This window comes from Dinoponera quadriceps, unplaced genomic scaffold, assembly GCF_001313825.1.
Source record: "Dinoponera quadriceps isolate SergipeBrazil2010 unplaced genomic scaffold, ASM131382v1 scaffold707, whole genome shotgun sequence".
Lineage (NCBI taxonomy): Eukaryota > Metazoa > Arthropoda > Insecta > Hymenoptera > Formicidae > Dinoponera > Dinoponera quadriceps.
The window spans coordinates 78,847-96,502 of NW_014555450.1; the positions used below are offsets into that span (position 1 = coordinate 78,847).

Genomic DNA, 17,656 nt, shown 5'->3' on the forward strand with positions numbered 1-17,656 from the left:
GGAGGGAGGGGGGGGACGTTTTTTACCGCATCAGGAAACAATACCACGGAGCGTTTAATTACGGTTTTTTAGCGTCACTCGGAAAGTTCCAGCGCCGACGAGCGGAGTCTCGGTCGTCTATGACGTGTTTGATGATCGCGGCAATCGCGGATCTCGCGGGCCCCGCGTGCACCCATTACGGACTGATTAATTCTTCGCAGCGCGAACGTGTCGCGGCCCCACTCTCGCGATCGACGGGCGGTTCTCGGTATTAATTATTTTTCGAGGCTCGCCGTTTTCCCTCCTTGCCCTCCCGCCTCAGGGGGAGACTCGGTCGGTGCGGGGGCGTGCGACTCGATAGCGCGCCGGAAGAACATCCGTCAGGATCGTGGACTTGGCTGATAAAGCAGCAACGTTTAAAGCAACCGTCGCTGCTAACGAGCGAGATAACGCGAGATTTATCTACCGAATGAAACGACGCGGGTTCATGGCTCCCGAGGGACTCGCCTCGTGAACTGCGCCTGAGAGAGCGTGAGAGAAGCGATGCTGTATCATTTCAGCCGCGGTTCTACCCTCTCGCGTTGCAGCTCTGCACGCCGACCGACCGGCCGACGCTCGTATATTTTTCGCGAACGTCTTATTTTCAGCGCTATTTCTCCCGCACGCTATCGCCCCGCTTTGTCCGTCTCTGTCATTAATAACGCGCCACCTCCCTCCATGCCCTCCCCCAGGCGGTTTTACAGCGCCTTACTGCGAAAAGACAATAGGTTTTCAAGTGACGACGTTCGCGGCGGCGCATTCAGGACACGTAACTCCGCGTCGTGCTCGAATATTTAAAACGCTCGCTTATCTCTCCCGCCGCCTTTCGTATGTTTATTATCTCCCGGCTGTGAATAAAAGATTCTGTCGGTAATGAGACACTTAAACGTTACGTTCAACCTTCCTCCTCTAATTTACCGTCAGTCTCGACGCTATCGTTGAAGGATCTTAACATAAACCGTCGGAGCGCCGGACGACCGCTTTAAATGACACGAGACGCATTATTTCATGGTCGTCGTAGCCGAGGGAAACAAAAAAGCGGAGATCTTCGGCCGCTTCGTCTGCAGGGGGTCGCTCGTGTACCTTCGTCGACTTTTCTCACCTCTTGCATTTTCATCCGATGTGAATAAATACGCGCGATCGAGGAGGCCGGGACTAAAAGTCACGCGGGTTAGTTGTCACAAGGCTTGTATCTCAATAAATAAAGGTGCATTTTCTCGATAGTTTTTCTCTATCTCTAGTATACGTTGTTGGTATCGTATTAGTTGGGCATACGAAATGGCTCGTGGCTAATGCATTGCACGAGGTACGAACACTTCTTAAAAATTGGACATGATGAGCAAATATTTTCCCGTATCTATTTTTATCAGCTCGTTTTTTTTCTGTATTTAGTTATTGCAACATTATTTATAAATATGATATTCTTAGTCAAAATGACAGTTCAATTAATTTTGTATCATTATGTAAAAGGTGTGACAATAAGTCTCGGTTCCTCACTCTTACGCAAAGTGAGAATATGACTCCCTACGGCAACGTTTGATGTCCTTCGAAATTATTCGTCGGACAATCTCACGCGAGATACATCGCATTTTCATCGTGGCGAAAGTTACGCAAACAAAAACAAGAACTCACTTTTGTCATTCTCTCTGTATTATGATATACACAGATCGATCCTCAGATTAGCGCAATCGGACGCGCTATTACTACGATAAATGACAAAATCACGGAAAATACGCTCGTCGATTAACAATCGATCCGCGTCGTCATAACCGATTCCGCATGATTCATGCAAAACGCTCTTTCATTGCCGCGATAATATCTCCGCCGGAGGAAATACCGGGTGCGCTCGCGAGGAAATTGCCGCCTTCTGGCGGGCGAAATTCAAAATCGCCGAGCGGAACGTAATATTCGGTCGGCGAAGCTGGACGCGCGCGAATATCGGCAAATTGAACGTTGCTGAATTTCGACGACTGGCTGTATAAATACGCGGGAAAAGAAGTGAGGTAACTAGCTAGCGAGCGAAAGAGAAAGAAAGTGTTCACGATTGATCGATCCTTATAATTAAGCAGCGGAACAAACGCGCGCTTGACTCAGCGCGAACATGGGTTTCGACGATAAATTACGCGAGGAGACGTCCGCGGAAGGTTTCTTCGGGGCCACGTTTCGTTGGCACGTTTTTCAGAGGCACGTTTCCCCAAGCACGAAATTCGATCGATGCGACCGACTTGCTCGTGCTCGCGAGCTCGCGACAAAATCCGGAATAACGTTGCAGAATACATACGGTTGCTAAGCGAGCGACGATGCTCCGATCGAGAGGATAGTGCGAAGTGTCAATCGTCTCGAGATCGTCTGTTGCGATTCGCACGCGGCATTCGAGTGTGTGTCGGATGTCGTTACGTGAAAGGAGCATTCTATTGTAATGGTTATTCACGCGATAAGATCTTAAGGTGACAAACACGGAGCACTTGGACAGATCGAGATCCATTGACTGCGCTCTACCCATGCAATTGGGGAAGATCCGTTTGTGTTGCCGGCACTACTTCGCGTCTCCTCTCGGAGCATAGAAAAAATATTTGGTACTTAATATAACCCTTTGCACTTCGTTGTCCCCTCTCAGGGGACATAACTCACCCATTAGTAATTCATTTACAAATCAAGATATTACCGCGTTCAAGTAAGTATTTACTACGAACTATTAAAATATATTTAAGTTGATGAAAATATTACTCTATCTAAAAACAGGTAATTATATTTACTTGATTGTAGCACTTTTTTTCTGTACAGGGGGAATAATTTTTCTAGTAAGCGTTATTATAGTGTCAATGATAATAACCTTATTAAGTAATATGTTGCTACTACTATTCTTATGGTTAAAACGATGAAAAGAAGGCCGAAAATAACTGTAATTTCCCTCAGCGTATTCCTACGTGAATTCGCGTTAATGCGTATTCAGCTGCTTCCGACGTGGTACGAGCACAGTTTAGAATTTCGTTGATTTTAACAACGATTCCCCGTCGTTCCTAATTTCCCGCCGGTCGGGAGCAGCAATCTTTCGCGTAACCAGTTTTGTCGAAAAACAATTCAATATATATGGCGCGCGCGCGCATATTAAGTGGAAAACGAGGGATTTTGAATGTCGAAAAAGTAATATGTATTTTTATCTACGATAAATTAAACACACAATCGGACACGCCGATTAAATGTATTTTATTCCGGAAACGTGAGATTGAAAGCACGAGCGAATAATTCAGGAACAAACGATTCTCGATTATTGTGTGATCAAAAGCGTGATAATGTGCGTTATGAAAAGAAATATATAAAAGGTGTTATTGTCCCTTATCAATACTGTATATTGGGTACAGATAGAATTCGAAAATTTATTTATACATAAACACGACAGTGTAAAAAAGTGGTGCCGTCATCGAAAGTGACCTCCAGATAGATGTTTGTCATGGATGACATGGCATCGCGTTATTCGCCGTATCAGGTTTTGCGTGTCGGTTTAACTAGTTTCCGGTAAAGTGATACAAACCATTCTGCGTTCACATGCTAATATTTGATATATAGCTTTAGGCGTTCGAAATGTAGCAGACAATATTTCATTCAATTTCATCGATCTCTCTTAAGCACCATGTAAATAACACCATCGGTCATCACGCGAGAGAATCTCGCGATTGATCGCTCGATATTATTTCCAATCGGTCGGAGAACTTTGTCGATTGCAATGCACTAAGGACAAATAATTTAGTGGGATATCAAACTTTGTGCTAGTGAATAAAAATATAAAAAGTTTCTCAAATACTGTTCGATATTTCAGGAATGAATTTTTAGGTCATTTTACATTTGCTGTCCTCCTAAGTTATTTTTCTCCGTGCGGTTGTCTTGCCCGGCTCGAGATTTTGCGGCTAATCGAGCTTGTTAACGTTCATTTATCGGAATCAGGATCTTTCGTGATTAGTCGGAATCAACGGGTGATCATATGAATTACTAATTAGAATTCGATAAGCACGAGTGACTCGGCAAGAGACTCTTCTCGCCGCTTTCATGCCTCGTTCGCATCAGGATTTCATGCCTTTGCTCACGTTAACCACACCATCAAATATTCTCGATAAGATTACCCGATCTGTGCAGAGAAAAATGTTTCTTCGGATTTAGTATACGTATTTGTTCGATTTGGATTTAATAAAAACATATTTGGATTTAATAAAAACATAAACATAATTTGGATCTAATAACAACATAATCTAAAATCAAATATTAGAATGAAAATATTGTTTCATTAGAGTAAACCATATTGTCTAGGACGTTGATAGAAAAAAAACAGTATTATTTAGAAGAAATAATATTTGGTTTTAACGAAAGAAAAATTTACTTTTTATTATATATTAAATATTGTTCCACTGGAACAAAGAAATTCTTTAATATTTTTTTAACGTGGTGTTATTTCTTTCAAATAATTTATCACTTTTGACAACCACTGTAATGTTTGGATGAAAATATAAAAGAAATATATTATTTGACGTAATGGTAGTTATTATTTGAGAGAGACCAAGCAATTCTGTTTATTGCATCAAACATTCATTTGTTCGCCCCGTTCCAAGAGACAAATTTGTTTCAATTAAAGAAATTTCATTAAATCCCAAACCAAAATTTTTCTCCCTGTATAATCGATCCGCAAAAATTCGTCATGGTCGGCTGCACATACCGCAATACCCGCGATTTAGTCGATATTTAGTAATTCTCAGGAGATACGTTTTCCTCTTGGATGCGTCGCGAAACTCGTTAGAAAAAAAAGTGTCGCAACCTTTTCCTCACCAACCATACGTACAACTTCGGCACGTTTCAAGAAGGCTGTGCGTTAAAAAATGTAACAAATAACGACAAAAACAGAGTGACGAAGGAAAAAAAAAACGGGGGAAGAGGCGACGAATTTAGGGGCGTGCGTAGACTCGCGAAAATGGCGCGAGATACATTTTGCATTTTATAATTGCGCGATGCCAACGGAGTGAAAAATGTGCCGTTATCGTTTTGCGTACACGTGAAAAATAACCTCGGGGCGACGGAAATATTCGCACACAACGGAGCATTCTCGCTTTGCGTATACAAATAGGAATTCGCGCTATCCGTTTTCACGCAAATCTAATAGTCTCACGTTGTTTGCCCGCACAAAGGGTCCCGTTATTAAGGTTACAAGGACCCGCGCTGCTCCCGCGTGCTATTAATAATAACGAACCTGATAATCGGCAAATCCCTCGCTCGAATCCCGGTCACGGTGGGGCGCGATTATTATGCGTCGTTTGCGCACTGCGCGCCATTGAAGGTGCACGCGGCCGATGCAAACGGCATGCGGCGATTGTTCGCGTGTCTCAATAGGAACCTCCCCGCGATATCGCCGGACTGATAAAACTTTTATATCGCGCCAACGTCGCGCGTTAAATCCGATCAATTAAATTTCACCTCCCTCTCCCTGCGAGCTTCTCCACCCGTTCTTTCTCTCTCGCTCCCTGTCCCTGTAAATCGAAAATTGAACTCACCGAGGCTCAATCGATGCTGGTACGAAGCGAGTTCAAATCGACGCGGTGGACTCGAATCTTTAACGACTCGTATCGGCTCGAAAGTCGGCGAATGTCACACCAAGTCGTCATTTCGTTCACCGAGCCAGAAAACCGGCTTTATCTTGTCCGCTTTTCCCAGTCGGCATTAATAATACGCAAACACGCGAATGTTTATCACGGTTGATCCGTGCGTTTTAACAGCGGCTTTGCATGTGCTGTCAAGCTAATACGAACCGGCGACGTAAGTCGAGCTCAACGCGTGCCTAACATTCTTCTTTTACGCCTCGCATGAAATATACGAGTCGAAGTGTCGTTTTTCCACGGTTGATTAATATTGTCCAACCGACCGGTGTGTGTACGCGGGTTTATTTGCACGGTATACCGTGGAAGCTAATAGCGCGCACATATACGATTAGAGGTAATAATCCAAACATCCAGGCACCTCTCTCTCTCTAACGCTTTCAACGCGATGTATTCGAGACACTGCCGTTGCGGAGCAACGCATTGTAATTTTCCCGAACGTGGAAATGGCTAAGAGCAGTATCGACTCTCCCGTTTTAATGAAGCCGTCGAGCCAAACAATGGCCGCTTAACGATATCCTCTACTTATACATCTGTTCGCACCTCTCGCGGAAGATCTCTCGGAAGACCGATCGGTCGGGAGCGGAAGTCCAAGGGACGCAGCTTCCTGGACAGCAAAAAGCGCGGCTCGCTGCGAAGACGATGTTTGATTAACGGCGACACTTCTGTCGCTAAATGAATCGTTCAAGCCGACCGTTTCTAATCGCTCGCACGGCCGAGATCCACCTTCGGTGTCCTCGGGGAACGTTAATCAGGCCACTCCTCTCCGTCAGCGCTCGGTTGTTTCATTGTCCCACGGGAGAGCTCGCGAAATCGTACGGCACGACCGAAATGCGCATCTCGAGCGGAACGCGCCCCGCCGCCGCCGAGATCCCATCGGAGACACGCGACGAACTCGACGACGACGACGAAACGGAACGCAATCGCGGCTCGCTCACTACTGAAAACGTTTCTCCTCCGGTTTTCCTCCTACTTGCGTGGCCTCTCTTCTGTAACGCGTTCGCTCGTTCGTAATGCCCCACCACCGCGATTGTCGTACGACCGAGAGGGAGAGAGAGAGAGAATGCTTCTGTCCCTGCACGTGTGCGTGCTGCGCACGGTCCACGGGTCACGTGGCAGAATCTATTAGCAGATTGCGGTAATTCGGCGTGAGGAAGGCGGGAGCACGTTTTCAGGCCGCCGCTTGACTGTCCCGCGAACCGGTCGATCCTCACGTAGGACCCGCGAGGCCCTCGTCTTGGACCGAGCAAGACGCAAATCGTAAAGATAAGCCCCGCGCGTTAAATCTCAATGTAAACGGGAACGCGACGTGCTTCAGACGGGAATATGAGAACGTTTTGTTGGAAGCGGAGAGACAGAAAGAACACGCGCAGTCATGGAGCGACAAAAAATCGCGGGACGGATTGAAAGCAACGGGCGGACCGGGAGATGGTATACGTGAGTTAATTGGGAATGACGAGAGCCGCGTCTCTCGTATCCTCGAAACGAGATGGACGTGAGAATATGCGGTGCGAAGTGCGCGATTCCGATATGATACCGATATGAGACTGATGAGAATGTGTGTGTGTACGTGTGTGCACGCAACGTACGTGACACATACGCACACACATAGTAAATATTGGATAGGTAGAAAGATAGGTAAAACGTTTATCACGCGTTTTAGGAAGATTAAAGCGAAATAACATAAAAAATAATATATGCATTGATAGAAATTCTAGTTTCGGCAGCCTCGACCGTACTCTTTGGTTTTAACTACAAATGTAGTAGCAGCAATATGCGTGTGCAATTATCACTGGCACGATAATAACACTTACTGGAGAAATATTGTTTTCCCGATTATGATTCTTTCGCTGTGATTTATAGTTATGGTGTTACTTATTAGTTATAAATATCAAATATTTTTCTATAGGTATACAATATAAATGGTTATATTTATGCAAGAAGGATGCAACTCATTGAACCGAAAATTATGATTTTCAAAATTTTGCTACCAAGATAGTTTATACGTCTTTCTATAAGATCCAAGCCTTATGGGCGTCTAAAATGAATTAAAAAAGTTTTTTTGTACTAGTTATGCCATTTTTTACTAATTGCACCTTTTTACCTCATTTTTAAGCTTGTCAATGTATATCCTTAAAAAGAAGAAAATGGACCATGCTTGATTTCTTGAATGATTGTGAAGAACCTCAGTGCTATTTAAATAGTTACTTTTTAAATCATATATCAAATTTTCATCTTCATGTTTCTCGAAACGTACTCCATGTGGGTCTGATCCTTCTTGCATAACTAGGGTCAAATATAGAATTAATGAGTACGCGGGAAAGAAATTTCTTTTCATCTAATAAAATAGAAAACCAGACGAAAAATTCGGTAATGAGAAACGATAGTTAATTCTTGTTTTCCGTGCACAACTATAGTCATATAGGAGTCAGCTTCCACATCTAAAGGCTAGGTCTGGTAACTAAATTTCTAAAGTTGTACGGACAGCTAGTTTGTTTAGCTGTGAGAGCTACTTCTTTTTCTTCCGTGTATCGAGGCAGTTTACGCGAAGAAATAGGTAAACGGCGAGAATATATATACAGTATATTGATATTCGGTTGCCATGCCGGGTCACGTAGAAATGGGAATAATGTTCGTCTCGCTTGTCCATTTTTCTCGTGTCCGATAGGAAAGCGGGATATTTCTGAGCACGCGGTATTACGATCAAATCCAGATCGAAGCCGGACAACTCCGGGGAGCTCTGCGAATAATTCATGCGGCCCGCTCGCGCGCGTCGGTGCCTCCGATTTTTCGTCGGTGTACCCGATTAACCCCTCCCGTCGAAAATACCTCCGTCTCCACGTACGACCACGTGTGATATTGGACGCATGACGGCATACCTGCGATGAATCATCGTGGGTGTTTTATTCCGGGGATTAATTCTATTAATATTTTCATAGAAAGTAGCGAGCGCGAGAGTGCTCGGGAATGAAATAAGATTGCCAATAATACGTATCCATCGATGAGGGATGGCGAAAATAGAAGAATTATTTCGGGCTGCCAAAGACGAGGCGGCGCGCGTTATCGCGAAGCGGTCTTATCGGCGAGGAGTTCGCCAAAGACGCGTATAAATCATTCGCCTTCTTCGTCGCGTCGCTACAAAAGGCAAATAAGAACACGTACGCGTGTCTTTATCGAACGAGCGAGCTGCCTAATGTAAAATACGCTCTGATTTCTTCTCTTCACCGCATAAGTCCTTCGCGAGTAAAGGAAAGAGAGAGAGGGGGGAGGGGGATTTTTTACGTTGCGCCACAGTTCCGACGCAATAGCGCAGAAATCGCGATCCTTTCGTATGACACGCGTGACACGCAGAAACACCGTTGTCAGCGATCTTCGTTAAACGCGGTACGCCGTAATTGGCGCACGGGCAATTTTCAGCGTGATTAAAACGGGCGATACTTATCGGAGAACTCTGCATAGCTCGCTCCCTCTCACACGTGGGTGAAATTAAATAAATTCCACCGACCATTCGGCTTTCTGACCGGCTCTATCGCTCTATGCGCGATATCGCGTCGGAAAACGCATTTTGCACACGCGCCTCATTGTTACCGAATAACTCTGTGACTCGCGTTCGTTCGAAAGCTTGGTTAGCGACGAGAAAATTATACGGGCGCGATACGTGGCACGTGCTCGCGATCGCCGACACACGAGTGACAATGTGTGCCTGTGTAATGATCAATAATACGAAGCGTGAAATGAAGGCAGTAGACGCGATGGTGAAGGAATAGACGGAGCGGCGAGTTATCGTCCGGCAGGCGATCTATCTATCTATCCGCCGCCCGGTATGACCCGAATAAGTAATTAGCTCGACGTAAAATCAATCTCGAGCATCACCGATTGATTACGATCGATTGATTAAATATTGGCCCGCCGCCGCAAAAAGGATATTCCGCGTACGGCAGTTTAATTCCGTTAAAATTTCGGGCGTTACGACCACCCCCGTGCACGACGGATGGCAAATACTTGATATTACACCGTGCTCTATGCTATGCTGCGCTATTGAGGCGCATGCATGGGAACGACTTGACATAACGGCGGATGTTGCCGAATAAATATGTAACTATTCGTCTTTCGTTTGCGCGCAGCGAAGTATTCGGAATATTAGAGCCGTATCTTTGGCATTCGAGTCCTTTTTAGGCGATCAATTATTCGCGAAACCCGGCCTGCCGTTCCACGTGTGACTTTATTCGTATCGTGTGACAGAGAGCACTTGGAAATTCATAGCTTTATACGCGTGTACGGTGTCCAAAGCGCGCGGTAAATGGACGACTATTCGTGCGTGCAAAAAGGAGTCTATAATATGAAATGAAATTATTTTTTTTCACATTTACCCTCGAGAAAATCAATGTCGAATATTCGTTGGATACACACGTGTACGGTCGGCATCGCGTATGTTGTACCATTTCCTAGACGGAGAGTCACATCGCGATTTTCAGCCTTATATTTAAGGTTGTAAATCAACCTAAGGTTGTAAAACTCAAAGTCATATTTCTAGTGATGCACTAAGGAGGCCACTCGTAAATCTGGTATTTACCAAGCAAAATTACGTTCCTATACATTTATTTTACTGCTTAAATAATAAATAACAAATGTTAATTTACGAAGTTGAGGTAAATATATAAAATATATATGCACAATATTACAAATACGAAAATATTATTTTTTTTATGATATATTTATACATCAGTTGCTCCAATAGTGATGCACAAATAATAGAAAGAGGTATATGAGTGTTTAAATTTATATTTCAGATATTATTACAAAATATAAACTTTACACCGTTGCATTTTCAAAACAAAATATTCAATAATTCTTAAATTTGTATATGAATACATGTATACTAGTCTGTAATATCATAGTATTTTTCATTGAAACCTTATTTTCAATTTAGAAGATATTAAAAGTAGGAATTATAAATAGCACGATAAACTCAAGAAACATGTATAAAAAGTGTCGATTTTAGTTGCAAATATATCAGCTCTCGAATTAATCTTCTTTTAATTGCACGAGCAGTTAGATAAATAAGTAAATTAAGAAGTAATTTTAGTTATAATTGGTAAGATTATAATGACTCTCTAATTATAATATTATAGTCTCGACCTTATGTGTACACATGGAAAGCTAAAAATAGTGTAATAGTAAAAAGTTTCGCTCTAAATAATAGTACAGCGTACAATGACGCCGTCTGTGCTTAGTTGCGGCGTGAACCGTCTTCCTTCCCTTTTACAGAATACAGAGTTTCACTTGAAATTCTGTCGCGAATTACAGCTCATCCAAAGTGAATTCCGCCAGACAATCACTCGCGCGCGTGTGCGCGTATAAAGGTAACGAGATGCGGGATCCGGTGTTAGAATGATTTTCCAGCGTGCTGTATCGTCAATATTTCCACGGAGCGCTCTTTACGTACACTTACGTACTCTTTACTTCTATCACCAGTTATTTGCCGAAGACTAGCGTCAGTCCGTGAATGAAAATAGTATAAAAACTGTACCACAACATCGGCGATATATCTCTGAAATCCGTATTTATTCCGGGCTTTCCTTTTTCCCCTCCTCGATGGTTGTTCGCTCGCGAGAACTGCGGCGCAGGATAACGAAGGAGGATATAACGCGGCAGGATATAACGGAGTTTGATCGATTCGTATTCGAGCGAAACGGGCGAGTTTCGAGACGGACGGATATTTGTGTAAGCTCTCCCCCCGGCTCCGCGTTTATTTTCTGAGCACGTTGCCATCCGGCCCCCGTGCCAGACGGGGATCCTCGGGGGCGCAATTTCGAGGCGAGGTCGCGTAATTTGTAACGTAACTTTTGCTATCGGAGCCGCAACTAATAAGAAGTTCCCGCCGGCCAACCGATGCCGGCCGGTGCACGGCATGGTGCGCTCTCATTGCCTTTTCGGTTTGGAGGGCACATAGCGACCGGTCGATAACCACGCACATTCGCCAGACACCATGTGATTTTCTCTCTCTCTCCCTCTCCCGTACGGTTTCGATACCCCCGTGCTACCCTCGATACCGCTTACTTAGCCTGACTTAACTGAGAAAAAAATTCTAGGTATATACGACTATAATCGCACAAGCGAAAGAATAGGGGCTCAGAATGAAAGGAACGAGGAACAAGGAATTAAATACAGGAAATTAGGAATAAGATCTAAGAACGTCTTAAAACGAAATCATCATTTTTACTATATATATATATATATAGTAAAAATCTATAAATATATATATATATATTTTTATTTTTCTAATGAATTTCTATTGTTAACATTAACACTTTTATCATTTTCTTGATAATTATCGACAGACTCAAACTGACTTTCGTTTGGATATCGTTTGTATATCAATGATCATTAAATATTCTCCAATAAGCAAAAAGTCATTAACACAATATTATTACAATATTTTATAACATGTGATGTTTTCAAATATGTAGTTTTTAATGTTGCATGTACAACGTCATTGTTAACAATATTTGACCCAAATGTTAAAAATAATATTCCTATGATTTTAACATTTAGGAATATTATATTATCAAGTAACAATTTCAAAACATTTATAAAATATTATGTCAAAATGTTTATAAAGTCCACATAAAAATTAATGTTTCAAAAGATTGATTTAATGTTTCTTGTTTACTGTGTTTGAAGGTTACTACTAAACTATCAGTAAACTACTAAGCCCTATAAGTACACAAGTTATAAGGAATAAAATTTCGACAGTGTATCCTAAAACTATTACTTTATTGTGGATTGAAGCATAGTTGTCCATACATCAAAATTTAATTCCCTTTTCCTAATTCCCTATATTTAATTCTTTATCCCTTACTCTCCTTTCATTGTGTCTGAGGCCTTACAGTCAGGAGAACCATTTTTTTAGCGAGTGTTACTATAGTATCGGTATAATAATTTTACATATATATAGCGATTATTTTTAGGTTAAAATCGGAAGGAGATATTATCTGAGCGAAAATGACTGTACTTTTAACGGGATATTTTTCGATGCGTCCGCGAGCACCGGCTGAATTTTTCCCAGCCGAGTCCTCCGTGCGTGCCGGCTGAATGTGCCCCGTTTAACGTCCGCAAAATCTAACTGGCGAAACAATGCCTTCCGAGCTCATTAGGGCCTGTGATTATAAGGCAAACAGTTGCGGCTGACTCACGATCGTTCTTACGTTCTGAAGTTTCGGTACCGTTCAAGCGGGTCACTTAAATGAGATAGTTGACTGAGAGCCCAAGTCGAAATTTTGCCCCTACGTTAAACCTTTAATTTACAACACAACAGGAGTTAAGGCGGCAAAATAATTTCAATTCTAATGGTATAATTCACTCCTTTGACCATGATGTTGTTTGAAACTTCCGTTTCCGCCGTTTTCTGCATCAAATTATTTTGAATTTAATAGTCGAAATATTGAGAGGATCGTTAGCTTCAAGATAGCGTTAAAAGTAAATCGGAAGAATTAAAAATTCCAGAAAAAAATTACCAAGTATCATCAAAGTAGGTTTTCACTAATATACAGGCCATTTAAATAAATAAATAAACGCAAAATATCCTTAAGGGCAATAAAATAACACCGAAATTTCAACTCGGGATAGTCGGCGACTCGACAATCGCCAAAAATTTCGGAATTCGACGTTGTCACGAACAACGTACGAGCGAGGATTTTCTTTTTTTACCGGGATTGTTTTATTTATAACAAGACTGATCTCCCAGAGGTGGCGGTGTCGATCGTTGACATGTCTCCGAAAGGAAAGCTTTTTTTCTTCCTCTTAAAAATTCAGAGAAGTGCATCCCTTTGGATTCCCCTCACGGCGTGTATCTCCCTACCTTTCTCTCTCTCTCTTTCTCCCTCGCTCTCATTCTCCATCCATTCTGTCCCTCTTCCGCCGTCATATTGATCGTGACTTACAATACCAACGTATGATATACGTGTAATGTTGTAAATCGGGGGATCTCGCTCGCCATCTCGACAGAGACCTTCCGTGACCGATCTCGCGCGAGTGCGATGTAGATTACATGGATTATCAATAAGGGATGGTTGGCGTGTTGCCCGGAAATGTGCTCGGATAAGCCGTCTCGCGATCGATCAAGGTCGCGGTCGATGTCGTTCCACCGGGTGTCGTTTTTCGTTCAAATCGCAACATCGTGGTTAATTTCTTTTCTTCGATCTCTCGCGTCTGTATCACGAACGGATCGCTTCGTTAAACATCAGCTTTCCGGGTGTATTTATCGGCAGACGCACACACAGAGGGGCATCTTCTCACAGAACGGATATCGAAATGTGCGCCTCGATATTTATCGAATAGCAATAACGGCGCGTGTTCCGTGCGTGTTGCGAAACGCGCAAACGATCAGCCGGCCGCTGCATCGTCCGGTACTTTTGTAACTAACTTTCGTAACCGTCAACCTTAATCCAATCCAATTAACTCGGCAACATCCCTCGCGAAATGGCTACACGTGTACCTCGTCGTAATACCGTATTTCCCCGCGGAGTTCCCGCTCCGCCAAACTAAACACAAACCGCGTCGCTCGCAGCGAGAACTCGACTAAGCGCGATCGCCTGGTTGCAACGATCCGCACCTTTTGGTCGGCCCGTTTTCAATTACCGGTGTGATTATACGCGAGATACCTCTTTCTCCCTCGGTTCGTACTTTCGGCTCTCCTGTGCGCCCGAGTCGAAAAACCCAGCTCTCGCCGGGTCTCCTTCGGTGCGAGTCGCCATAAATTCGCCCGTCTCTCAGCCCGCGCGACCCACCCTGGCCTTACACCGGTGCTCCAGGACTTCCCGATAACTTAAGCTCGTTAAATACATTTCCACTTCCTTTATTGACCTTCCGGTATCAGCCCCCTTCCTCCTACCGCGGAGCAACCCCACTCGGCGCAAAGGTAGCGCCACGGTAGCGCGACCATTCACCACCGCGACGCAAACAGCGGATTTGGATAAATATTAAAAGCAGTTACCGAACACACCGTATCGCCTTCTCTCTGCCCCTCTTTCCCCTCCGCCAACACCTCCTGCTACTCGGCAGGACTCCGGGGAAAGTGTCGCCGAGTCCTGCCAGTGCGCTCGAGCGGGCGCAAATATTTATCTAAGGCAGTTCGCCGCGAGGAACTGCGGTTGAGGTTAAGCCATCGGATCGTTAATCTTGATTAATCCCGGTAATCCGTCAGAATGATCAACACCGAAGCGGAAGACGCTGGCGTGCCTCCCTCTTTCTCCACCTTCCGCCTAGTACCCCTTAATGACCCTCTTGTGCGAAGATCGCGCGGAAGTTGCCTTCTCGTGCGGCTTCAAAGAAGAAACGGCAACTTGTCGGCGAGCCCGGGGGATTAAATATCGACGTGCCACCGGCTGACGTTACAAATATGTGACGTGAAAAATGCGATGTCTCGTGTCGTCGCAGCGTCGAACGAGGTTGCCGAAGCGCTAAACGCGACCATATGACTGACGAGAGGAGAAAGAGGAATCTCGACGACCCCGCGTTTAATGCGACGCGGGCTTCTTCGGCCGAAAAACACCCGCCAAGCCGTGACGGCCGCGGAGTCGCGATGGCTTGATCCGCTGGTCGAGAAAATTCCGAAAGTCACACCGCTGCGCGAAATTGCATCTCTCGTCCGGCGAGAAAAATGGAGCCTCGTGGCTGCGAGAGGGACGCACAACATTCCGTCGTCGATCTCTCTCGCTTCTTCCGCGAGGACGGAGAAAAGCGCACCCCCCCGGCATTGCGGCACTCACCATAGTAACGAGGGTGTCCCCGCTGCCTTCGTCGTCTTCGTCGACCGCCCTCGTCCAACTAGCCGCCGGTCGGCAATCACGGCAGCCGCCACACTGCGGCGGAAAGCGCCACGGGAACGCTACTGCCGTCCGGAAAAAGCGGGGGCAGATCGCGGCGACGACCCATGCTGCGGCACGCGACGCGCATGCACCTCGGCGGCGGCGCCGCGACGCTACGCGCCGGCGATGTACGCATGTACACACACAGATGGATGCACACGCTCGCCCCGACATTTCGGGCCGGTTCCACGCGGTTGATCGAAAGAGCTGCCTCTGACCCTTCGGCGTCACGGACGCTTTATTTCGTTCCTCCTCCAATGCGCTCCGCATTTTCAGACTACTTTCCTGCCCCTCATCCTCCCCCCTTCTTCGTCCCTGAGGTCGATTCACTCGCCGTGAGTCTGGCTGAAAAATCGCGCGCCCGACGACGGTGCGGCAGACAAATCTTCCCTAGAAGCACTCCGTTGACTCGTTTGATTAGCTGCCTGTCGCCGGACTCTCTCTCTCTCTCTGCCTCCGATCGATCGCGTTTTCTATCTCTCCGAATCAATGAGTTTGGCTGTACGCCACTGTGTATCTCCGAGAGGTATCGAAAACACGGGGAAGTTGACGATTTCCCGTGTGTAATTGAGATAATGCGTTTAGATGGCTTTCAAGCTCGGCAGTCCGTCTGACCAAACAAGGCCGGTTTGGACGCGTTTAGAAAGTCGATTCGATCAGCCGCGCGGCGGATTTACGAGGTTCGTCGCGGAGCACGTGTGTCCGAGCAGATGCAACGATAAGAGAGAGCGGCTGCCGTTCAATGCCGTTCTCGTTCGATGTTTTCCACTCGCTTATCGTTGAATCGCGCATAGCACACGCCGGGATAATGATCGTATAGTTTTCCCACGGATTATCACGGCTCTGGCAAATGATACAGCCTCCGTTCACCGCGATAATATCGACGGTGGCAGCGATGATTATCTGCGCGCTCAATTACGCAAATTGCTCTAAATTCCCGAGGCTCTTTCCTCGAATTCTTCGACGGGCAAATTCCATCACGTGGAAATTTGATCTTGAAGTTTTTAATAATACCGCGAAATAGACTGCACAGGCGCGTTATAAAGAAATATTACATTCAACTTTTACGTCTAGAAGGACGGACGCACCTAACTCGATTTAAGATAATCGACGACTTCAAATTGCTGTTAGTCAAGTGTTATGCCTTCCAGGTAAGGGACAGACAATCACGTTAAAATGACAAGATAATGACTGTACAATCTTACTCTTCAATTATTTTCTCATCATTTTGATCATTGTCGTCATGTCATTGTGACATCATCGTTATTTTCTGTCGTACTTGGTCCGCTCTATCTTGCTAGCGCAGGTAGAAATTATTCACGATTATCGTTAAACGATAAGTTACAGAACTGGAAATTGCCGTTGGCAATTCTCATTATTATACATTCAGCTTGATCGGAGTTTTGGTGGAAGTTACGCTAAATCCAACATGTATCGAAATAGAAAGATTACATCTGATCTCTTCCCGGTGACAAATGAACATCTAATAGAGGTCAAATTGATATCAGTTCGACGGTTCATTTCTCGCTGGGTTATTTTTATACAGACTGATGAATCAAGTGATTTCAGGCCCTTCTTTACTGATGTTGTTCTAGATTTAATGTACCTGCTAGAAATCTGAAAAAATGCAATCTTTTCTTCGTTACTTCGCACAAAACATCATATGGAAGCTTCAGACTTTTAAATGGAATTGGCGTACCTGCTAACCGATATTCGTCTGCGATCGATTAATAAATTTGGATTTGCCGTGACAAAAAGTTTAATCGAAACTTGATCTTATCAATGATTAATTAAATTCTCTTTACACTTTTTTTCTCTTTATTTTTATCGTATTCTCTACTATAATACCAAAGGGATTATATCCGGCTTACAAATAATATGAAATGATTTCGTAAAGAAGGTCGTTGCAAAGTCGAGCGGAATTTCTCGAGCTGCTTATTTTAATCAAAACAATCTATCTAATGGCTCTATTGATATTCAATAAGAAAGAAGCAAACCCTTCCAATGGCCTTCACTGAATATCGGCAACACACTTCCGCCTCATTTCCTTCGTATTCCGCGCTCCCGGCAGGCCGACCAATCGACTTCGCCACGTCGTCCCGGGGAACGAGTTTTGCGCCAGATCGGCGAGAA

The 17,656-nt window shown here is 44.5% G+C and overlaps 1 protein-coding gene across 4 annotated transcripts in view; it reads right to left on the reverse strand.

Moving 5' to 3' along the window:
- LOC106744255 (galactosylgalactosylxylosylprotein 3-beta-glucuronosyltransferase P) overlaps positions 1–15,533 on the reverse strand; it is a 25,577-nt gene extending 10,044 nt beyond the window's left edge. Inside the window, exon 1 of one of the 4 annotated variants that reach the window (XM_014618868.1) lies at positions 15,425–15,533. The gene's annotated coding sequence lies outside the window, so the exon portion shown is untranslated. Of the gene's footprint in view, positions 1–62; positions 123–5,552; positions 6,035–6,197; positions 6,582–15,424 lie in introns of those variants that run through there. The other 3 variants (XM_014618867.1, XM_014618869.1, XM_014618870.1) reach the window with 3 other exon arrangements.
- Between the last annotated feature and the right edge of the window lie 2,123 nt (positions 15,534–17,656).